The 19090-nt window shown below is 46.7% G+C and overlaps 1 protein-coding gene and 1 long non-coding RNA gene across 2 annotated transcripts in view; one reads left to right on the plus strand and one right to left on the minus strand.

Annotated features, from left to right (window-relative positions):
- The window catches only part of LOC126547701 (nose resistant to fluoxetine protein 6-like), a 47525-nt gene extending 42576 nt beyond the window's left edge, over positions 1-4949 (minus strand). Inside the window, exon 1 of the mRNA XM_050195654.2 lies at positions 4822-4949. The gene's annotated coding sequence lies outside the window, so the exon portion shown is untranslated. The remainder of the gene's footprint in view (positions 1-4821) is intronic.
- Positions 1-17834, plus strand: part of LOC140215331 (uncharacterized) — a 67425-nt gene extending 49591 nt beyond the window's left edge. Inside the window, exons 2-3 of the long non-coding RNA XR_011892289.1 lie at positions 12598-12798; positions 17732-17834. This is a non-coding gene — a long non-coding RNA (uncharacterized lncRNA). The remainder of the gene's footprint in view (positions 1-12597; positions 12799-17731) is intronic.
- The last annotated feature ends 1256 nt before the right edge of the window (positions 17835-19090 follow it).

The raw sequence follows: 19090 nt of genomic DNA on the forward strand, positions 1-19090 counted from the left end.
CTAGAATAAAAAATTCGCGCTACGATCTAAAAGAAGCGTCTGATATTAAGAGACCTACAGATGATTACAAGTTACCCTCCTCCCTAGAAACGATTTTCCTCCTCGTTCGCCGAGTGATCGGGGCTAACCTGCGCCTTCACTTGTTCAGCGTCATGATGTGACGTCGTGTCGTCTACTTCCGGCTGTCTTGGAGTAGCGGGCGAACCCTCTCCAACCTCTGCGCTAGCCACCTGGCCGTCGATCCCCAGAGTGAGCTATCCAATCAGCGTGCGTTGGGAGCCTTCTGTCCCAGCGCCGAGCGTGTCCGGTATCCTGGTAACCACAGGGGAGCTGGGCGTTTTGACGGATGGGTGGAGGCGTAAACTAAAGCCCCTCCGTACTACTATACCGCTATGATGAAGGAGCTGTAGCGTAGACGTACGTATGCGAGCAGCCCGATAGGCCTGCATGGTCCAGCCAGCTGGTGGCGCAGAGGTTAACCAGCCAAATACAGAGCTGACATTCCTCTAGCGAAGTGTAAAACAGTTGAACATTTAAAAAGACATGTTCACGGTTACGCTCCTGTCGAAAATTTACGCCAGAAGCAATATAGAATACACTTGGCTACTGCAATTTTAGAGCTGCGTTTGTCTGGTTCAATTCTGTGCCACCAGGTGGCTGCACCGTGCAGATCGTTCGCCTTTGCGCCTCTTCTCATTGCGTAAAACGCCCAGTCCACTTGCGCTTTCCTTTACACGAATGCCGGACAGCCCGACGCGCTGCAGCCACTCCGCTCGCATGCTGCCTTGCAGAGGGACACGATGTCGAAGCATGACACGTCGCCGATCGCTAGATTTGCAGCCCACAACGTAACATGGGCGATACATGGTGCTCGCTAAAAAGAAAGTGCGAGACCAGCACTGACCGCGCACCAGCGTCAACACGGAGAATGTAGTAACACAAGCAGACGACACTTGCCGTGAGCGGGAAGTGCATGAATGCTGTGATAAATTGCCGTGTATTCCCTTTCTGTTAGTCATGTTTCACAGAAACAAATTAACCAACATTCCAACTATTCGAAGAAAATTTATTCCCCATAAAGTTGGAAATATTAGAGATCACACGACCTGGATAGCCAATCGGATAGCTCACTCAGTTGACCTCAGACGGGCAACGCGCATCAAGTGGGCTGGTGCGGCTGAAAACTCAGGCGGGCGGTGCCGCTGCGATCATTAGCAGAAATACACATTTTTAGAACCACATACTAAATCACACGCTTCACGAGAAGCGCTAGAATGTGTCACTTAATGATCAGATGGACCTACACTAATGACTCAGTACGTTTGTACGAAATCATGAAAATCATTTCAGGGCCCCTTTTACTTGAAGCAGCGCGAAGAGGACGAAGACAGTTATCAAAAACAAACAAAACATGACAAGCGCTGAAGTGCCAACTGAAAATTTTACTGAAAGAGCAACCAGCGCTCAAAAAAAAAAAAAAAAGACGCCAACACGAACCTAAAGGGTGAAGGGCATGCACCCTTTCTGCAAGTAGAGCTGTTTATCCAGAAAAATTATTTCAAACTTTGATAGACCGAGTGACGCTGCACTGACACATTTATCTTCTCCTTTAGCAATGCAGTGAGCTTCTACAATTACTCTTTCTTTTTTTGCTTTTTACGTGCTTCAGAAACCTAAGTGTCACTGAACATTGGAGCATACATGCGTATTTGTTGCAATGCGCAGCTAAATGGCTACCCTATCTGATTTTTTTTACATTGCTTTTAAGCTGCTTTGCACTATCAATAAAACATTGCATAGTTTATCGGACGTACACTCTTCCGCGTTCTATATCCGCCGACTTCGCCGTCAGCGGCGGTGGTTACAATACCAGGGCTAATCTTGTGCAGTCGCCGACTTTTGAAAGTAATCATGTGAGCACGGGCCAAAAGAGTTCATGCAACAGCCCCCCCCCTCGTTCCCCCCTCCCACCAAGATGTCTTCCACCTTCCACTAAAAGATTAATGTCCTTCTCCTCCTCTTTGACGGCTGTCTTACGCCGTCATCACTCCCGCAGTATATCATATCGTCTCATTAGTTTGTTTCTAACTGAATCCTTCATGTACGCCTCATGAGAGTTCCATTGCGGGTAATACCGTTTATCGTAAGCGAAAATAAAAAAAAAAACGAAGAGAGAGAAAAAAATGTGGTTGATCCCTCTTTCGCAGAGATCGGTAGAATACGAAAGCGAAACCTGTCTTCGCAGAAACTTTTGCATGTTTGTTTCGTGAACTCGCGGTCCGCTGCAGAGAAAAGCGCACGATTTACGGGTCGACGACCGTGTCGCAGGGTGTTTGGCGCGTGGTATCCTGCTAGCGAGCGGCGTCCCGCTGTCGGGTCACTTCGGTGAAGGTACGAGAATTTCGGTCGGTCTCCGTTGTGTCTTGGGCAGCCAGTCGAGTGGCCACGCGCTCAGCTTCAGGAATGCCAGTGGCAGAGTTCGCAGCGTGAGCTCCGTACGCGCGAAGGCGTTCTGCTTCACTGCGGCCTGTCTCTCACCGGACCAAAGCGAGATTCGCTCCTCGACGTCGTTGCCTTTCTGCGCCTCTTATCGTAACAGTTTCCTTAGTTGGTGCCATCGCAAGGAAGGAAAAGGCGGCGTGTAAGCACTGCTCATACATGTTGAAGATACGCTCCGTAGGTGACGAGGCGTCACAGGCTAATCGGACGTGAAAGAAAAACCATATGTAGAAACTGCGTCGTCACCTCAGCAGAAGGCCTACACCGCCTACACCAGGCTACACCGCGTTGGAGCCTCCGCTACGCTGAGTAGGGTGCCTCGATGCCACGCCTCGCGTGCTCGAGGCGGTGCTCACATCGAGGCCCCCTAGCGCTGAGACTACCAAAGCGCTCACTGTCGGCGCTCCTAAATGTCATGATGCAGTACTTCACTTCACCGCTCATTGATGGCTGCGCCATCCCTGTCAAGAGAGTAAACTTCACGCGTTCGCACCGACGTCACATCCGTTACCGCAAGTTGATGGTCGACTCCGGCATAAAGCAATTTCGTGTTAAAAGAGAGGAACCATCAGAGGTTAATAATCTCGCATATCTTCTGGAGTGATGACGGAAATAGAACAGTCGGAGAGAACGAGAGAGGCTATTATTCTCGTCCGTGCATCACCGGAAGGCGTCCACCGGAGAGCGTTTAAAGAAATTTCAGTCGGCGCTGCTGCGATGAACTTCAAAAATTCGGCGACTGCACCACAGACAAGCATCCGAGAAAGTGCATGAGAACAGGTTCGCCACGCTAGGTGAAATCGTACAGTCTTGCATGCGTATAATACAGAGGATGTGAGTTCGAGTCCCACCTGCGGCAGGTTGTCTTGTCAAGCGATTTCGTTTTCCACGCCCTTGTTATTTTTATCGTTCAAATCATTGTAAACATACTTCGCTCCATCTTTTCTCTGACTTCATTGATTACCTCACGTTACATATTTCATCTGAGAATTGTAGCTAGCGAGTACGCAAGGCATATCGACTTAGAACGAATTCTCAGGACTACACCAGTTTCATGATATAAATTTGCAAAGCGGCCGACAAGATGCTTTGTTTTTCTGGTTACTTTTGCTGCTACAATGCATAAAACAGCGCTTTCTTTAAAAAGTAAGTGGAGCAACAGTGCACTTTAGCCACAAGTTTGACGGTGCATATCTTGAAATCGGGGTCCCCCTCGGAATCCGTTCGAAGGGTATATACTTTGCAAGCTGATTAGCTGCAAATAGCAGATTGAAATATGCGCTCATAATTGGTTCAAAGGGAATTATTGTAATGGCACTAATTATTCAATTAACCATTTTTATTTCTCGCAGAATAAAAGACCACCTTTTCGAGTAACTTAGCTCAAAGGTTAGAATTTCCTTTCTTGTATATATACACACGTTGTGGCAACGCAATTAAATATTGTTGGAAGTCAGCGCTGTGTATGTCGTCTTCGCAGTCCTTGTCCTTCGCGCTGTACGTTATTTTTGATAGAATTATGCCCTCTGCCACAGGCGATTCTTCGTGTATTTTGACTCATGGCAGGAAAAAAAAATCATTTGCAATCCATTTTTTTTTTACATTCGACAATTGAGTGATTTGCACAGTTGAAAGACATGTTCCTGGGGCACCCGCCGGGGTAGTGTGGTGGATTTGGCCTTGCGCTGCTAAGCCCGAGTGCGCGGGATTGAAACGTACCGCGGCGGCCACATTTCAAAGGGGGCGAAATGCAAAAGCTCCCGCATACCATGAATTGGGTGCACGGCAAAGAACTCGAGGTAGACTCAAATTTAATCGAGTGTCCTCCACTATGGCATGCTTCTAATAATATCGAGATTTTGGCCCCTAAAGCTCCAAAATTTATGAAATTTTTGTGCTTCCGAGACGGAAATATTTACCCTTTTTTCATAGCATATCTATTGAGCCCCCTGTCCCGAAGGAAACCAAAATTAAATTGTAACATTTCACGTGACAAAACCATGATCTGATTGTGCGGTACGCCATACTCAGAGACTCGGGAATAATTTTAACTAGCTGGGGTTCTTTAATGTGCACTCAATGTACGGTAGACGTGCGTTTTTGCATTTCGCCCCTCTCAGAATGCGGCTGACGGGGTCAGGATTAAGGCCCGCTACCTCGTGCTTAGCAGCGCAACGCCATAGCCGCTAAGTCACCTCGGTGGGTGAAGAAAAACCAAGTTTTCACTGAAAGAGCCATCTTAAAACATGACAACAAAAATAAAGAGAGGTTCGAGTGTTGGAAAGGTAACAAATTAACAGGCACACCAAAGAAGACCCTTACGGTGTCAGGGATGATGTCGAAGCAGTAGTTTTGCACTTGTAGCAGCAGAACCAGCCATTGGCTTCGAAACTCTTCGTCCACTCTCTGAAAGTAAGTCTTTGCGTTCGGTCCGGACGTAATGAGCGGCAGTAAATGTAGGCACATGAGGAGAAAGAATACCGGAACCATGGTTCTGGAAGAGTATGAATTTTTTTTCACAGTGCGTTCATCATTTATGTATACTAAGAAAAAAAAATATTATACAGACCCAATGCATTGTTGGCATCCAGGTGACATGAAGCTTTGTGCGTGAACAACGTTTCAAACTGTTTATCCGTTTGTTTTGTGTTGCGTTGCTCATAATGAGCACATACCCAGTTGCACTTAACTAATAGACCTTGAATGGGGTAGGCCATATATAAAACGTGTTTAAGTCAATTTAAGAAACTGTTGAATATGATGCACTATTCCATTAAGAGGTCTAGCTGTGTACCTAAATGAAGAGATGCCTATGAGCCGACATTGTGTTATAAGCTTTTTGTTATGATTTGTTGTTTTATGAGGCAGAACAGGGGTGCACTAACTGGCCCTACCTCACATGTCAAAATTCCGTCCTACGTATGTACCATGGCAAGAAACGATACATTCTTAGGGAAGAATGCTTCGCTTTAACAACGCCACAGTGACAGATTTCACAAATTTATCATACCGCACACATATCGCGGAGGAGGTCAGAGAGATGACGTCACATGCATGGCGCCGCCGAACAAATAGCCTGCTGCAGCACGACCAGCTCCCGTGAAACGAGTGCGCGCAATACCGCCTCTCCCAATACTCCGCGCATCAAGAGAAGAGCCTAAGAACGTGGAAGTAAAATGAAGGGAGATCAACCAGCCTCTGCTTTCCTACCCCGTGCATGGAAAAGGCGGTTATGAGATGAAAACAAAGAAATGATAGAACACACTAAGCATCGCTTCATCCGGATGTGAACAGCCACTCACTGAGATCTATCGACTTCAAGATCTGTCGAAACGCGCGTGTCGCTTTCTTGGTTTGTGAGGCGTGTGACCACGGTTCAAGTACTTTTCTAACTGTGCTCGCTCTTGAACCCCGGCGATCTAATGTGGTGCAGAGTAGAAATCGCGGCTCGTCATAGCGCGCAGAGACGCTGAGGGGATGTTCCATAAACTTGCCATAGGCGCAACTGTCGTAAGAAGGTGTGTCACTCATCCGAATGAGGAAGGAATAGGTCCTTTTAGAAGAGAAGGGTGATAAAAGGAAATGAGGCAGGACCCTTGCTCACATTGACCCTTCGTCTTTTACAAGCCAGTGCGTATGTTAACCTTGCGGTTCGTCATGCTATATACCCTGAAAGGTATCGCAGTGCGGACTGCCCTGCCTGCGGACTAACGACAACATTGGCCCATGTGCTGTGGGAGTGTGAAACGATCGGCTTCGTCTTCAACAAGGATAGGGGGACTGCGCTCTTGGCCAGCCCTGAGTTCAACAACCAAACCCTGGCCGTCCAGAGTGCCAGCTCTGGGGCTGTCAAGCTCGCCTTAGCGGTCTCTACGTGCTACTAGCCGGGTGGCGCGGGGTCTCCCCTGCGTCTTCTCTGGACCGAAGTAATGTTCTTTCACTCACTCACTCACTCACTCACTCACTCACTCACTCACTCACTCACTCACTCACTCACTCACTCACTCACTCACTCACTCACTCACTCACTCACTCACTCACTCACTCACTCACTCACTCACTCACACCATTCGCTTTACAAGAAGGGAGTAAACGGGCTAGAAACGGCTACCCACACGGCCTAAAGGAAGCATCATGCAAGGAAGGGGTAAGGCGTGCAGACACGGACAGAAGAGAAGTGGACAAGACGAACGCCGACTATCAACTGAAGGAAGAAGCACTGAGGCGAAAAAAAGAAAGAAAGACACAAATCTCATCTGCGCATGCTCTGCAATGGTAGCACCACGGGTCAATCGGGTACACGTGCCAGTCTACGTGAGAGGTAACTGTTAAGCATTTGATCTCTTCCTTATGTAAGGTAATCGAAGGCTAACTCACGCACGCACTTCCACCATTATTGATATGCCCTGCCTCGACCATAAGACGCATATCTTCATTCATATACCTCTACAATATTGCGCATTGAACTAACTCAGACGTCCAGTTACAATCTTGGCGGTCTTGGCAATGTAAGGAAATATTAAAAGGTGATCCACCGGTTAACAACCTTTTATGTTCCGTTAGCCTCCGACTGATACACCGCCCCGTTTGCCCTACGTAGAAATGACCACAGGTGAAGGGAACTTTATAAACCACACCCATACGACAGTCAGTAAAATTGTTGTTCTTGACGTGTTTCACTCTGTTCTTTCTTGCTTTTCACTTGCTCCTGTTTTCTATGCACGGCAGCGCATATCTTACCTAGCTTATTGGGAGCAGTGACACCAAGATGAACACGATATCTGCTTGCAACTTTTTTAAGCCTGTGCGATACTGAATGAACATAAGGAATAGCCACTACTCTTTTCTTGCTATTACTGCCTTCTGTAATCACGTCCGTCCCCCTCAAAATCGACTTCTTTAGAGGTTGAGCCACAATGACCACTGGCAAAAAAGGAAGAAGGAAAAGCACACGCACTTCCTTCCATGTCAAACTTACCTGATCACTCTTCGAATTACAGCAAAGAGGAATATGATGATTCCAGTCCTGTTTTGCTTGCATACTACTGCAGCTAGGAGAAATCCACTGCAGCAAGGGGCGGGGTTTGGTGGGTGCCGGGTATAAAGATAATAAAGACCAGATCAGTTCTCAGCTACATCAAGTGATGAAAATTTTTGATATTTTTCTAATCAAGGCACTTTATGCATAATCATGACATGTTCGTGTGAGCATAATAATGTCGACTATAGCGGTTTGCCCAAATGAGCGACACTACAAGTGCGGCAATAAGCAGAAACAATCGTGAATTTCATCAAAGAAAGCTGCTTAGAAGTTCAACTTACCCGCCGCGGATGCTTAGCGGCTATAGTGTTGCGCTGTTAAGCACGAGGTGGCGGTGATCAAATCACGGCCGCGGCGGCCGCATTTCGATGGGAGCGAAATGCAAAATCGCGCGTGTGTCGTGCATTGGGGGAGCATTAAAGGTCCCCTAGTGGTCAAAATTAATCCGGAGTCCCCCACTATGGCGTGCTTCATAAACAAATCGCGGTTTTTGACACGTAAATCACTAAAATTCTATTTAAAAATTAAAAAAAAAATTATGGGGTTTTTACGTGCCAAAACCACTTTCTGATTATGAGGCACGCCGTAGTGGGGGACTCCGGAAATTTGGACTACCTGGGGTTCTTTAACGTGCACCTAAATCTAAGTACACGGGTGTTTTCGCATTTCGCCCCCATCGAAATGCGGCCGCCGTGGCCGGGATTCGATCCCGCGACCTCGTGCTCAGCAGCCCAACACCATAGCCACTGAGCAACCACGGCGGGTATATTTAAAAATTTGTCTTGCTCGAGTGAAAACTGCATTTGTTACATTATATTACGATACATTATTTTACAAGCTGCCTGAATTTGCGAAAATTGTTGTGGACAAACCGGCCAAATAGTGCTGTCGTCAGTCGCCATTTTTAAATCAGCATTACAGTAGACTGCACTTACAGTTACAATTACAGTTACTGCACTTTCGCTAAGCATTAGGGATAACTTCTCTTCTGTAGTTGCTACTTTGACTAATGGTACATTAGGGTTGTCGATCTGGTATTCCGATTCCAATTCCCGGATGCTCGAGATCTGAATAACAGGGAAAGCGTGCCACCTGAATGGCTGCTCACTTTCCGGAGCAATGAGAGGGAAGCAAGCCAGGGCCGAGGAGAACTTCCAGGGATGCCTGACCGAACACCAACGTTGCCGCTTCGCTATCATCGACGTCAGCCACATAAAACACGACAGCACGCAGTTAAAACAAAATCACGAAGCAGCCTAAATGTCCGAGCGGACACGGTCAAAAGCGTCCTATCGAAAGGTGCACAACACTCGCGTGTGCTGAAAATTACCAAATGTGGTGATTTCTCCGACGTCGTCAGTGATCGCATTCCGATAAAGTTGATCTAAGTCGGATTTAGACAGCCTGAAAGAACCAACCGAATGCAGTCGGAGCACCCTTTATCGACCACTGAAACAGGATGACTATGTGGAGTGTTCCGAGACAACCATGAGGTGCAACTCTCGTTATAGGCTTCCGTTAGTAGTGAATGTTGCTGCTGAGTCCACCAAAATATGTGATAATACGACAGACCTATGAAGGACTTGTGACAGACTTATGAACCCCCCCCCCCCCCCCCCCCCTCGTAAGAAATTTCAAGTATGGGTCATATCTACCTGTTACAAATCTTTTCTATATGGTCACATACGCAAATATAAAACCTGACATAGAGTCACGTATCAATATATCAAGGTGCATATGAGGTGAGATATGGCAAACGCACCACTTTTGCTGCACTGTTGTGATCCAGGCCTTGTGGTTCGTGGTTCGCACTCAGGCGTCACTCTGATAGTCGCTTGCCTACGCCACCGGGGCACCTAAAACATGTTATCTGGCCCGCGCTATACCAGGGCGCCGCACTAACCTGGCTAAGCGGAATCACGCCGTCGTCGCTGTCTATCGCCGAGAGTTACATGTTCGTGAGGAGATAAGGTCGGAACTGAAGGCCGAGGCTTCGGGCACCCTGACAACTGGTGACATCCAGTCGGATATTGCGGTGGTGGTGGTGGTGTCTGTTGCGGACAAAAACGGTGATGAGCATTCTTTAGGTACTTCCCTCGAAGCAGCCCCTTCACCAACACCCGCCGGGACGGCGACGAGTCCCGTTGCCGACTTTGACGAGCAAACAAAGATGTTCCCTTCGAGGCGAAAACCACTACACCCCGCTCAAGCTGTAACAACCGTGAAGGCTAGTCACGTGAACGTGACGGGCTGACCGTCCCGAACAGCAATGAGCCAGTGTCAACGACTCCCGTGGAATCAGCGTGGACACGTTTCCAGATTGCCTTCGTCATTAATTCGTAGGTGGGTTTGAAGATTGGACATCAGAGGCGGAGTCCAGCCAGCTGGTGTGGCCATACGTGGGATTTTACGAAGAGTTCGACCGTTATGCTTGGATAAGGCACAGTCGTCAGGTTCCCTCGTCTAGTTAACTAGGGAAGAGAACTGTCTTAAAAGAGGACACATTTGTTGCAGTGTGGGTCCTGATGTGGTGTGCTCAGACATGTAGTGAACTCCGACATTTAAAGCACTCCGATATGTACTGTGCTCTCATATCTGGATCCAGTTTTGTGAATATGTAAAATAAACCAGTTAGTCTTTCGCTTCAACCTCCCTATCTCATCTCCTCATGAAGAAGCAAATCGCGAAGATAGGCACAGACGACGGCGGGGGCGCGCTTGGTCCACTTAGTACGACGTCCCGGTATAGCACAGGCTAGTGACCCTGATATACTGATGCCCCAGTCCCAAGCATGGACCCCGGACCCAGATCCCAACTTCCCAAAATACGGTCCTATATAATTCCTTACATGGCACGTTTCTTATGCTCAACGTTCCTGATATGATTTATAAAGTTCCAGATCTTGCATTATAGCCCGATACGATGCCTTATATTGTGTGTTTCCTGTATTTCCTGCGCCTTATACGACTTTTAGGGTCCCAGATCTGGCAACATATCGCGAAGGATGTATGCCACAGGTCCTTTTTTTTTTTTGCGACTGGTTGGTCTCTTTGATGTGAGGGAGGCAGGCAGAGAACGGTGCCCAATAAATACGAAAACGAAGGTTGGACGTCATTGTAAAGCTGTGCACCAGAGTTAATTCCTCGATGACTGAAGAGGACTATGCCCGGCCTGCGTCCGGACATGCGGGAAAGATTATTATCGCAAACCCGGACATCTGCTCTCGATTATTAGTGGGGCTGCTTTGATGATCCGCACCTCCCAGCCACAACCGATTGGCTCTTATTTCTCTGCCGGCCTGCAGCCATGGTTCCCAGACGTCTCGACACATCCCGTTGAAATGATACCCGCTTGCCAGCTAAGCAGCCGCCTCCGACATGTTTCAGTACCTGCGCTGCGGCAGAGCGCCTTTGCCCGCGAGAAGCTACCGAGCACGATAAGGACCTGAAGGCGATCGCGGACTCCATAGCCTCGTTATCGGACCGCTTCAATTCTATAAAAGGAGGTGTACGACGTTCTGCAGCACATTGGCCACCAGCAAGTTCCGATGAGAACGACGGGCGTCCACGATGCCATCTCTACGACCACATCGGCCCCTTCGCGCCCCAGTTCCGGAACCGGGTCCGAGAAGACGGACCTCAACGTATGGAGGAACGTGATACTCGGGGTTAGCAGCTCTACGCCTCGGGAAACGAGAATGGCCGGGCGGAGGGGGCCCGTCCGGCCGGCCATTTTATACTTTGTCGAATGGTCAGCCCCTCGTATCTCGTGTACAAGCAAACGGGACCGACACAAAGTTACGGCAGCATTCTTACTTCCAGAATAGAAACTCTGGCAGGCTTTCCCTCCTTCCGCATCATCCCGCGCCAGCAAGTACAGAAAACCTTACCGTTGCTCGTGCGGGATGAACATATGAGCACATGGATCTACGCGTGGATGAGAGTAATTATACATTGCTTAGAGCAGCCGTACATTCGGCTGTCAGAAACTGAAAAGAACAGCACGGATCCCTCGGTGAGTTGATGGTATTTTGCGCATAAAGGTGAAATGCTTTCACGAAGGTCGCACGGTACTCGGTGTCCCTGCGTGTTTGAGGTCGGAAGATTTAAAGCACTGTCATGTCGACTCTTCAGCGGGCCACCTCGACGTCTCGCGTGGGTGGGGGAATATTGTTCTCCGCCTTTATTTCTGGCAAAAAAAAAAAGATGTTTTACCACATCAGCAAGTACATCACCTCCTGCTCTGACTGCTAAAACCCGGAACACCGGCCAGTGTCGCCCCCTTTGTGGCCTTCAAGAATGATCCAACACCTCATGTAGATAAAGGCCTAAACGCGCAACGTCGAACCGAAGACACCAGGAAAATAGCTCACTGCCTCCAGCCCGAGCTCTAACAAGTGGATACAACCGAAAAAAATAAGTTACAATGTGAATGTTGTGCAAGGCAAATGCTGCCACGTTCGGCCGCACACCGATAGTGACGCGGACGATTAGTCTGTTGACGAAATTGGTCAGAAAAAGAAAATGTGTCATATCCGTCCTAAGATACGCAAGTGTGCTTCGCGTGGTGACCCGAGACTTGCATCGTGTGATCGTGTTTGTGAGACGGGGAACCTTGATCGAGGGTGTCAAGCCGAAAACTCGGACGAGGTCGAAGTTTACTTGAACTGGAGGACATTTTCCAATGAGTACGGTTCTAGAAGCATCGCTGCTTACGACAGTAACACTAATGTGTATTACAGTGCAAGTGAATGAATTGTAGTGGTAATTTTCTCGTGTTTCACGATGGCTCGGGTTCTTTCCATTGTGTTTAAAGTGCTTGTTCTAACTTTATTTTCATTTTCCATTTTTTTTCCTTGCCGCTACTTCATTTTTCTCATGTGAATCCCTCCCATATCCGCTTTTATGAATGTTCTGTTCTTTTGACGTTCGAAGTGCATTGCGGAAACGAGTAAGACAATATTTCATAGAGGGAGGTGGGGCGTAGAAAGGATGCTGCTGTACTCTTACTTTTTTTCTTGTTGTGACTGTTGGGTTTTCTTCGATGCGGTGGCGCAGGCAGAGAGCGGTGTTCGATACGTGGAAACAAGAAAATGAGCGGTGTGGACCACTAGAGCCTTTGCGTGGGATTGACCGCAACGGCGCGTATAGGACATGTGCTCCCGCCCGGCCAACGCAGTCGTACCTGACAGTCACTTTGTTTACGGACCGTGCAATGATTGTTCTGCACGTGGCCCACCTCGTGGGATCCCGAAGCAGGTGAGGACGTGTGTGTGCGCATGTCGCGCACGGTTCACACTCGGCTCTACCCATCATTCATGATTATTTTGTTCCCTCTGTGTTTTCGAGACCATGCTGGTCGCTTAGACTCTGGCGCCGGTTCGATCACACCGGCTTACCTTATTTGCCTGAGTAGGCGATTGGTGGAGAGGTCGGTGAGGTCCAATCGTCCACCTGATCCTTGGATGCTGCACTAACCAATCCACTTTTTGCACTACGCTGTGGCGCCACATTAGCAGGCTTCGCGATAAACAATATGTATGGCTTCGTGGCACCCCGGAACTCAGACGGAGATGCTGCATAAAGCGAGCTGAGATGGTTTTGTGTATTTGTCAGTCGTCGTAATCTACGTTTTGTGTGACTGTACGCCTCGTGAACAGAGCACTGAGGCCGCGACAGCGACTTTGACGCTAGTTACAACCGCCAGTCATTGAAATACCATGACGCGCTTTCGTTGAGCTACGCCAAAAAAACCAGTCACCGTGCGATGTGTCTCTGAAAGAATACATCGCACCGTAAAGCCATTGCCACAGTGCCCACGCTTGTATTCCTATAATTTCTACTTAGTCATACTGAATACGAAGCCAAACATGCTTAGGAAGTTGAAGTGCACGACCATGAGCACCCGTCAGCTGCACATCAAGTTCGAGTTGGGGTCGATTGCGCTCAGACGAGGTTAGCCGTATCGTAGCAACTGAATTTATTATGGGATTTTACGTGCTAAAACCCCGATCTGATTATGAGGCACGCCGTAGAGGGGGCTCCGGAATAATTTGGACCACCTGGGCTTCTCTAACGTGCGCCTGAGTTCCCACGATACTGTGCGCAGAGTATTTATGCAACACTATAATGACGCATTTGTTTACATCGGCACGTGTACGGCCGCTAGTGTACGGACGCTAGCTGTTTGCTTCAGGTGCAGTACACAGTATAGGAACAGGTACTTCAATATCTGCGTACAAAAGCTATCCGATCAATAAAAATATACTCCCCCTGGTACCCTGCAAAGGCTCCATGATACATGTAAAATAAATATTTCCAAAGTTCCCTGCAAAAGCTTCCCAATGAATGTAAAAAATGCTCCCATAGCTACCTGCAAACGCTTCTTGATGTATGTGAACAAATACTCCCATAGCACCGTGCAAAAGCTCTACGATAATGTAAAAAAGTATGCAAAAAGCGCTTTGAAAAAGCTCCTCGATAAATGAAACATATATTTTATAGTTTCAAGCAAAAGCTCCTTGTAAACATATAGCGCCATACTTGCCTGCAAAATCTTCTACATGGATGCAAACATACTCACCCATAGCTCCATGCAAAACTTCCCCGACGAATGTAAATATAAAGTGCCATAGCTTACTGCAAAAGCTCCCCGATGGGGGTAAACATATACTCCCATCAGTCCATCCTAAACTTCCGTTCCGCAGGGGTGTAAACCTTTTACTCCACCTGACCGGAGCATATCAAACTCCTATCGGGGAATTCCGTAGACAACAAATCATTTACTCCCATTTGGCCTAATTTTTCTTGCCGTGTAATGATGCGAGATACATGAAAGAAATGGTTGCGGAGGTTTCAAGTAAGCCATATTTCAAATCACTCTGCTCACTACAATGATTGTAATAGCGCTTTTAGTCTCAAGGCAATTGTGAATAATTCCTTTTATTTCAGGTGGTATACAAGTGCCTATACCCGGAAAGTACATATGCGAAAAAAACAAGCTACCGTGACGCCGAAAAAGAGTTATCAGCGCTTACATTTTGCGATCTGAGCGTGCTGTCGCTCTTCTGAGCAGAATTTTTTTTTTTCAAATATATATGCCGTTTACATGCTCTGTGGATGTGAATTTATGTGGGCGATCCCATCTTTTCCTTCACTGGCAGCAGGCGTAACAACCATTTTGAAGCAAGAAGGCCAGGGTGAAATGCTTTCATATATATTGACACGTGTACTTATCTTTATCGGGCGACCACGTTTGGCCGCCTAACAAGTGTTATCGCACAGCACGGGACGCGCCTGCATGTATCCGAAGTTTCTGGAAAGTTATCGATGCTTCTATCCGGCTGTCTGTTGTCGCCGAACCTTGTGTTATCAGATTTCATCGCGTGACGCGAATAGTGTAGAACTTTGTGGAAGGCACGCGGGTCCCAGCGGTTACTCTGGAACATTCGACAACTGATCTATAAAAGCCGACGCGCTTGACCCGCTGATCAGATTTTCGACGATCGCCGACTGTGTTCGCCGCTTTCGTTGTGCTTTAACTGTAGCCTGTTTTGTGGGCACAGGTTCGCCCAATAAAAGCTAGTTTTGTCTTTCACAGTACTGCTACTGTGTTCTTTAACGTCACTACCACGTGACAATATTTATGCATGTATGCTACGGTATCAACGGGACACTCCGGGCAAATCAACTAAATTTACACGCACAAATACCACGCGGAATTCGTTCACCGTATAATATGTCTATACCGCACTATTTTCACATACTAATTCCGAAGAACAAGTGGGAGCATTAACTAGAAATACCTTTATATAGAGTTGACATACGCTTGCTAATATGTTACACCGGCTCAGATAAACCGAAATGTAAGGAGTTTTACATATATATCTTTAGAAGAGCTATATATGTATATAAAATATGTATAGCAGACACCCAAATACAGTTTATATCAGACTTACTGGAATAATATTGATATGGTTATATAAAGAATTGGGCAGATATGGTTGTATATGGCTGATAAAGGGAGAGCCAGATACCGGTATAAAAGAAATTAACAGATATGACTATATATGATTATATACGTAAATGACTATTCATTACTGTTGTGTCCTATATGCCCGATTCTTTATAAAGTCATAAGTAACTTTTTCTACGTAAAACTATATATGAAATTTCTGTAAGGTCCTCTACTGGGGGGGGGGGGGGAGAGAAAAAAAGACGAAATGAAGAGCGGAATTGCTCCACTACGCACCTGAGAAATAAGAAACAGTCGACGCTTGTGAATCCGGCTATGGCAATCATGTTTTGCCATTCGTCAACATATTTAATCACGTTCGCCAAGTTTGCTAGAAAGAAATAGAGAAAAGCTGAAGTTTAGGGAGCATATCACAATCACAATGATGCGCATCGTGTAATTTTGGTAAGGATGGTACTGGAAGTGTTTCAGAGAAGTAATTGCTCCCGAAACACAGAAATTAAAGCACTTACGTTCTTTAGGTACTTCACCTACTATGGATTAACTTTGTCCGATCTGGCACAAAAAACAATCGGCAGAACCCATCTCAGGACGACTGTCGATGGTATTATGGATAACATTGTATCAATACAGTGACACAACGTATTGGCACCATCGAAACGATTTGTGCACAAGGCGTGTAGTGCAGCGGGACACCTATTTCGCGTTTCCCTAGTACTGTTCCTGTATATGCTCCCACAGGGAGCAGAGTTGCGCATAACTTTTCCGGCGCCGCTCGCACCGCTATTGGCCGAGCGCGAAAAATGACGTCAAATGATGCGCGCCGCTACGAAGCCAACTTTACGGGCGCATCGCCGACTCATGCGAACTCGTCGTTTCCGTCAGTGCCATCGCCATTGCAATCAGCGGACCGTCGATCGTGCGTTCAGAGGAGCAGCTGCGGGTTTCAGGTACGGTATTCGACGATGTGAAGTCAAGGACCTTGGTGAAGTGATACGAAACACATCGTACTGGCACTTGTATTCCAGTATGACGGGGTGGAGCGCACCACACTGCACAAACCGCACGGAAGGCGGTAAAGCGCTCTACACGGTGCCAGTGGAACAAAACTTGTCGTTAAATTAAACATGTTGGAAAACTACGTTGTGCTTTGGTGAATGCTGTTTCCTGTGGGCGGGAGTGGAGTGAATGCACTGTTGAATGACGTAAAATTTCCTTGCCTCTGATGCGATAGGTCACGAAGCTTTGTAACCTGGCTTTTTGGCCAAAGCCTGCTTCAGTGATTTCATTGACTTGATACAGTGTCTTAACTACTGACTCTACTCTGAGTGGTAAGAGATCAAGAAAAATGTGTTGTCATATTACAGTCTGCACTGTGTGAATAATTACTCTGCAAGTTTGCCATCTTGATGTGATTAGTGCAATAAAGATAACCTGTTGTTACTCTTAATAGGTTGTTGCCTTTCCAGTTTCTTTGAATTCTGCCCCCAAGGTTCCAAGAACCAGAACACTTGGCCTGCTGCCAGCAGCCGTTCATGCATTCCCTTGTATGAAATAAATTTGATCTAGAAGCTCTTGCATCTTGAATCTTTTTCTACTTGCAGATTTGCTGCTACTAAATAGATGATTAGTCTGCGGTATGTATGAATCGTAAAAAGTAAGCTTTGCTTAAAATGTGCGCATGTGAACATTTGAAATGCGCTTAAATCTGAGTCTGCACCGCATGTATCGAAAACGTGCAGCTGTTGTGAACGATAATTAGTGATAAATGACGCTCTGTTAACGGTCACTGACATAACTGCAGGCACGATAGCTCAAAATAGTTCAAAATAGAAAACAAGTGACTAAAAAAGCCATGGTCATGCCCGCTGATTAGAGCAGTAATTCAACTTCTTAATGGCGTGCTGGAGGCCTCTGGGAGTGCTAGATGTATTTGTCATGAACGCTTTTTACCACACGAAGACTTGCGATACATATAGTCACATCATGTAGCCAGCAACACCAAATTGTAGTCGATGCTGTCAGCTATGCCTTATTGGTCGCACGACTGTCTTTCGTTCTCGTGGTACTAAGTTCAAAGATGACTTAGGCTAGGTTCCACTACTTTGAAAACTTTGTATTGCTTGCGATAGTCCTTTTAGCTGAATTTACTGTTGTATATGTCCACAATATGTCTTAGCCATGGGATAATGAGGTTGTTATTTTTGTCCTTTTCAGGAACGCCCACAACTTGACATGTTTGGCAAAGCTCACTGCACAAATTTTACCCTACCGTTGTCTTTCACCAAGAGGAGAATCAGCAAGAACTGATAATTTTTCTTTAATAAACGAAATCTGTCACACTGGCCATCTCCTTCGCACTGAATTCTCTGCTGCATTATAGGCCTGGCAGCCTGCAAAGCAGGCACCTGTGGCATATTGCAAGTAATGAATTTTAGGTTGTAGAAGTGTATCAGGTGAGCACAAAAACATCTAATTTCGTATTTTTGACTGGTGCTTGTTAATTGTACTGCACAATAACGATAATAAAAATTGCAGGTTCACGTTGATCTTATAGCAATACGTAGATTTTATGGTATTTCGCTTTAAAACGTACGTAATTTTTTACAGTGTAGGGCCTTTAGTTTTAACAATAATATTACTTGAACCTGACCACATGCTAAAAAATGAAGAAACGGTCACGTGTAATCTTTTCGTCAGAACTTTGGCAACCCAATATTACGGGTAAATTCCTGTTAAATTAACAGCCTACTTATTACAGTGTGGCAAATACCACGTGACCGAACTTGGCATCGAAGAGGCTCATTGACGACCAGCACATACCGAGTGGCACATACTCAGTGCTCTAAGACGGCGTCAAAAAGTCATTGAAGAGCGATACATACACAATCCCGTATATATACTGACCCTTCTCGACGTGAAAGACGTTCGTTGAAGAGCTGAAAATATTCACAGTGTGCCGCATACTCATTGATCCGTGTTGGTCGGACGGCTGATGTCAAATTCTGTTACTTAAGCACAACAGCCCGATGCAATACCCATTCGATTATAGACTACCCAGTTACCCAGGCAGGCGAGAAAACGGTTAGAGACAAATATAAAACACACAGGGTTTGTCAAACTCCCCAGGAAATTTTGTGAAGTACCCTAAGAATTCTAACGCACTAAAAACTTATGGTCGGTATATATTGATACATTCGTATTTCGTGCATCTTGTGCACTATGCACGCGGGCACCCCGACGAAGACAACGAACGTTCTCTGGCTCTCGAGCTGTCGGATAAACTGGCCAGCGCTCCAGTTATCCTTTGTAAATATACTTTGTAAACAGTCTCCAGTTCATAATCCTTTGTTCGCGTAATATTTTGGTGAAGGTTGTCGATCCCCGTCCTCGCCACAGAGCCCCGCAGCGGCCGCATTTTCCTGCTTTCCGCCATGGCTCCCGGTGACGACACCTCGTCTGCTTCTACTCCTGCGACCCCGACAACAACGTACGTTACGGTTACCAATCCCCGCGATCCTGGCATATTTTCCGGCCAAGATAATGTCGACGTTGAGGACTGGCTCAGCCTGTATG

This window comes from Dermacentor andersoni, chromosome 1 (genome assembly GCF_023375885.2).
Source record: "Dermacentor andersoni chromosome 1, qqDerAnde1_hic_scaffold, whole genome shotgun sequence".
Classification (NCBI taxonomy): domain Eukaryota; kingdom Metazoa; phylum Arthropoda; class Arachnida; order Ixodida; family Ixodidae; genus Dermacentor; species Dermacentor andersoni.